Source organism: Vulpes lagopus, chromosome 19, assembly GCF_018345385.1.
Source record: "Vulpes lagopus strain Blue_001 chromosome 19, ASM1834538v1, whole genome shotgun sequence".
NCBI classification, from domain to species: domain Eukaryota; kingdom Metazoa; phylum Chordata; class Mammalia; order Carnivora; family Canidae; genus Vulpes; species Vulpes lagopus.
Window position 1 is genome coordinate 38,953,086 of NC_054842.1, and position 6,000 is coordinate 38,959,085.

The following is a 6,000-nucleotide window of genomic DNA, read 5'->3' on the forward strand; positions in this document are numbered from 1 at the left end:
GGAGCCCAATGTGGGACTCGATCCCAGGTCTCCAGGATCACAACCTGGGCTGAAGGCAGCGCTAAACCGCTGAGCCCCCCGCCCCCGGGCTGCCCTATTTACATATATTATAAAATGATTACCACAATAAGTTCAGCTAACATCCGTATTCTTATATAGAGACAATAAAAAAGAAAAGAAAGAAGAATAAAAAAGATTTTCTCTTTGTAATGAGAACTCTTAGGATTTACTCTCTTTAACTTTCCTATACATCATACAGTACTATTAGCTAGTCAGCATATTGTACATTATATCCCAGGTACTTACGTATCTTGCAACTGGAAGTTTGTACCTTTGGCCACATTGCTCCAATTCCCCACCTACTATCTCCTACCTCTGATAACCACAAACCTGATCCTATGTTCTATGAATTTGGTGGGATTTTGTTTGTTTTAAATTCCATGTGAGATCATACAGCATTTATCTTTCTTTGTCCTTATTTCATTTAGTATAATGCTTTCAGTTCTATCCATGTTGTCAGAAATGGTAGGATTTCCTCTTTTTGTGGTTAAATAATATTCCATTATTTCTATCATATATACATATCTAGATCACAATTTCTTTATTCATTCATCCATTGATGGATACTTAGGTTGTTTTCATATCTTATCTATCATAAAAAAGGCCGCTATGAACATAGGAGTGTAGTTATCTTTCCACGTTGGTGTTTTCATTAACTTAGGATGTATTTCCAGAAGGGGAATTGCTGAATCATAAGGTAGCTCTATTTTTAATTTTTTGAGGCTCCTTCTTTGTCTTTTCCATAGTATCTATACCAATTTGCAATCCCACCAACAGTGCACAAAGCTTCTCTTTTCTCCATTTCCGTGCCAGTGTTTGTTATCTTTCGTCTGTTTGATAATGGCCATTCTAATAGTAGTGAAGTGATATCTCACTGTGGTTTTAATTTGCATTTCCCTAATGACTAGTGATGTTGAGCATCTTGTCAGATACCAGTTGGCCTTTCATATATCTTCTTTGGAGAAATGTTTATTCAGATTCTTTACCCAATTTTTAATTGGGTAATTTTCTTGTTAGTGAGTTGGATGAGCTCTTTCTGTGTCAACTTCTTATCAGGTATATGGTTTGCAAGTATGTTTTCCCAATTTGCAGATTGTCTTTTCACTTTGTTGATGTTTTTCTGTGCAAAAGCTTTTTAGTTGATTTAGTCCTACTTGTTGATTTTCTGTTTTGCTGCTTGAGCTCTAGATGTCATATCCAAACATCATCACCATGACTCATATTAAGGGACTTTGTTTCTATGTTTCTAGAAGTTTTATAGTTTCAGGTTTTACATTTAAATCTTTAATCCATTTCAAGTTAATTTTTATAAGTGGTATAAGATATGGGTCCAGTTTCATTCTTTTACATGTGAATAGCCAATTGTCCCAGCATCATTTATTGAAGAGACTATCTTGTCTCCATTGAGTACTCTTGTTGAATATTAGTTGACCATATATGCTCAGATTTGTTTCTGGGCTCTTGATTCTGTTCCATTGGTCTATTTGTCTGTTTTCATGCCAGAACCATTCTGTTTGGATGCCTATAGCTTTAGTTATAGCTTGAAATCAGAAAGTGATACCTCCTGATTTGTTCTTTTTTTTTTTTTCCAGCATGTATATGTATAGCTTTTATTCACCTACTCAAATTCCTTTACACGTGAGTTCTGTGCATTCCACCTTGCCCCCTCGCCCATTCACGAGGCCAGGATGAATCCTCTTGGCACAGAGGAAGGGGTACCCTTCAACTAAGGCCACAGACCAGATGCTGTGGGAGAGCCCCTACTGGGGACAAAGTGGGAAGAGAACATAGCAAGTTTATCACACCGTAGCCACCGCCCAACACAGAGGGAGAGAGTCAGGAGGGCTGGGGAGTACCCCCATGCTACTGCCCTAGTCCTTAATACAGAATGTGGGGACGGGGTTGAAGAGGACCATCCCTTGGAAATACAGCACCAACCTCAGCATGGAGGCAAAAGGATAGTGGGCAAGACCGCTTCCCTCTGAGGGGAGGCAGGCTGAATGAGAGCACAGCCAGTTAGCGGCTGCAGTATCCCTCCCTCCTACAGTTGGGGTACAGCCTCAGCACCAGGAGCAGGAGGAAGGGAGGAGATGACAGCAGTTGCACCATCCACCCTCCCCGAGCTCCGGGGTCCCAGCACAGGCTCTCCTCTCCCCACTAGCCCGGGTCAGGGATGTGGAAAAAATCGTGGAAATCCAAGGCCCCTCTCTATTTTTTCTTGCGTTCCTGGGAGTAGCGTGGGCAGAACCACTTCCCCCAAGGCTTGGTTGTCAGCCTCACACAGGCAAAGTGGAACCACTCAATGCAACAATCAGGGTTGTCACAGCCAATCATCTTTCCATAGGAGACCTGGTGACAAAGGCAATAGGTGGGTTCGTTGGGATCCACAGGCATATCCGACACATCCGAGGGGTGGACACTGCCAAAGGTGACTGAGGGCATCCCACACTCAGGTCTTGTGCGCACAAGCTTTAACTTCTTTTGGGTGGCTTTGGGAGCTTCTTCATCTGAGTTTTTCCCTTTGGAACGAGCACGGGCAGCTTTCTTCTCCTTTTGAGTCCGGCCTTTCTTTTTGCCTTTGCTAGACGAGCTGTCATAGTCACTTGATTCAATCAATCTGCTTCTCCTTTAAATCAGCCTCAAAATGGGCCAGGTCTGTGCCCAGTCACCGAGTGTGTTTATCCACCATCTCATAGTTCTGCATGGCAAGCTGCACCTTGTCGTCACCAAATTCCTCGCATTTGCCATAGGCTTCCTGGATCTGTTTGAGAAGAGCCAATCTTTCCTCAGAGCTCTGGCTGCGGTTGCTACTCATATACTCTGTGGCCAACTTGTCAATTTCAGCCTTCCGGCCCTCTGTTCTTTGGTCCAGGTGCCTCACGAGCTGAAAGTTTCTATGCAGTTCGAAGGGAAGGTTTTCGATACTGTCCAGATAATGTTCCAAATACATCCCCACAGCCATCTGGAAGCAAGAAAACCTCCTGATCTGTTCTTGATTCTCATGATTTTTTTGATTATTCAGAGTCTTTGGTGGTTCCACATGAATTTTAGGAGTTGTTTTTTTTTTAAGATTTTATTTATTTATTTGAGAGAGAGAGAGAGCATGAATGGTGGGGAAGGGCAGAGGGAGAGGGACAAGCAGACTCCTCAGTGAGCAGGGAACCTGATGTGGGGCTCAATCCCAGGACCCCAGGATCCCGTCCCAGATCAAAGGCACACGCCCAACCGACTGAGCCACCCAGGCACTCCAGGAGTGTTTTTTTTATTTGTTTGTATACTTCAATAAAAAATACGACTGGAATCTTCATAGAGGTTGCATTGAATCTATAAATGGCTTTTGGTAGTATTGACGTTTAACAATATTAATTCTTCCAATCCATGAGCACAGGATACTTTTCCATTTCTTTGTGTCTACTTCAGTTTCTTTCAACAATGTCATTATTTTCAGTATAGAGATCATTTGCCCCCATGGTTAAATTTATTCCTATATCCCTGATAAATATAGATGCAAAAATTCTCCTTGTAGTTTTCTTTTCTAGTAGTGTTTTTCCTGGTTTTGATATCAGGATGATTTCAGCTTCATAAAATGAGTTTGGGAGTGTTCTCTCCTCTTCAATATTTTGGAAGAATTTGAGAAGTATTGGTGTTAATTTTTCTTTAAATGTTTGCTAAAACTCACCATTGAAGCCATCTGGTCTTGGGCTTCTCTTTGTTGGGAGATTTTTTTTTTTAATACTGATTTAATCTACTAGCTAGTAATGGACTAATTCAGATTTTCTTTCTTTCTGATTCAGTCTTGGTAAGTTGACTATTTCTAAGAATACTTCCATTTCTTCGAGGTTGTCCAATCTGTTCATGTTTAGTTGTTTACAGTAACCTCATATAATTCTTTGAATTTGTGTGGTATCAAGTGTTATGTTATTTTTCATTTATAATTTTGTTGATTTGGGTCATTTCTCTTTTTTCCTCCGTTAATCTAGCTAAGGGTTTGTCAATTTTATCTTTTCAAAGAACCAACACTACCTTTGTTAATCTTTTTTGCTGTCTTTTTGTTCCTAATTCCATTTATTTCTGCTTTTATCTTTATTATTTCCTTTCTTCTGCTGACTTTGGGTTCAGTTTGTTCTTTTTCTAGTTCCTTAAGGCACAGAGTTAGATTGTTTATTTGGGATGTTTCTTGCTTTTTTTTTTTTTTTTTAAGATTTTTAATTTATTTATTCATGAGAGACAGAGAGAGAGAGAGGCAGAGACATAGACAGAGGGAGAAGCAGGCTCCTTGCAGGGAGTCTGATGTGGGACTCTAGCCCCGGACTGGTATCATGCATGCCCTGAGCTGAACGCAGATGCTCTTACTGCTGAGCCACCCAGGAGTCCATCTACTTGCTTCTTAATGTAGGTATATATTGTTAACTGTTCTTGCATAGTATCCCAATAGTTCTTGTATATTGGTTTCCATTTTTGTTAGTCTCAAGAGACTTTTATTTTCTCTTTAATTTCCTCTTTCTTCCATTGGTTCTTCGGGAGAGTGTTGTTTAATTTCCATGTGTTTGTGGATTTTCCAATTTTCTTCTTACTGATTTCTGTTTTCGTGTCATTCTGGTCAGAGAAGATGATTTCAGTCTTCTTGAATTTTCTAAGATTTATTTTATGGTCTAACATATGGTCATTCCTAGAAAATGTTATATGTGTGCTTGGGAAGAATATGTATTCTGCTGTTATTGGATAGAATGTTCTGTATATGTGTTTGTTAGGTCCGTTTGGTCAATAATATTGTTCAAATACACAGTTTCCTTATTCCTTATTGATTCTCTGTCTGGATGGTCTATCCATTCCAGAATGGGATATTAAAGTCCTCAACTATTATTGTATTCCTATTTATTTCTCCTTTCAGCTCTGTTAATTTTTTTAATATTATTTAAGTGCCCAGATGTTGGGCATATAAATATTTATAATTGTTATATCTTCTTGATATATTAACCTCTATTATTATATAATGACCCACTTTGTCTCTTTTTACCATTTGTAGTATAAAGTGGATTATTTCTGATACAAGTATAGCTACCCCTGCCCTGCCCTGCTTTTTTGCTGTTGTTGTTGTTATCATTTGCTTGAAACCGCTTTTTTTCCATATCTTCACTCCTAGTCTATGTGTGTCTTTAAGGCTAAGTTTCTTGTAGGCAACATATTGTCAGATCATTTTTTAAATCTGTTCAGCAAATGTATGTCTTTTGAGGGGAAATTTATTTATTTATTTATTTATTTATTTATTTATTTATTTATTTGAGTGGGGGAATTTAATCTATTTTGTTTAAAGTAATTATTGATAGGTAAGGACTTACTATTGCCATTTTGTTGTTTTCTGGTTGTTTAGTATATCCATTGTTCCTTGTTTCTTTCTTTCTTTCTTTCCTTCTTTCTTTCTTTCTTTCTTTCTTTCTTTCTTTCTTTCTTTCTTTCTGTTTATTTGAGAATGAGTGAGCGAGAGAGAGAGCATGAGTGGGAGAAGAGGCAGAGGGAGAGGGAGAAGCAGACTTCCTGTTGAGCAGAGAGCCCAACGTGGGGATCAATTCCAGGACCCCAGAATCATGACCTGAGCCAAAGGCAGATGTTTAACCAATTGAGCCATGCGTGTACCCCATTGTTCCTTATTTCTTATGCTTTCTTTTTTTTTGTATTTTGAAGTCTTTTGGTGTCAGTATGCTCTGACTTTTTTATTGTATTCTTTTGTGTAATTACTATAAGATTTTCCCTTGTGGATGTCATGAGGTTTACATAAAATATCTTAAACTTATAATGCCTAATTTAAAGCTGACAACAACTTACTTTAATAGAATTTATATACTTGGGATGCCTGGGTGGCTCAGCGATTGAGCACCTGTCTTTGGGCCAGGTCTTGATCCTGGAGTCGGGGGATCGAGTCCCACAAGCGTCTCCCTGCAA

At 39.0% G+C, this 6,000-nt stretch overlaps 1 pseudogene; it reads right to left on the reverse strand.

The window, feature by feature from the left end:
* Nucleotides 1–2,268: 2,268 nt before the first annotated feature.
* LOC121479000 lies at nt 2,269–3,022 on the reverse strand (annotated as a pseudogene).
* Nucleotides 3,023–6,000: the final 2,978 nt, after the last annotated feature.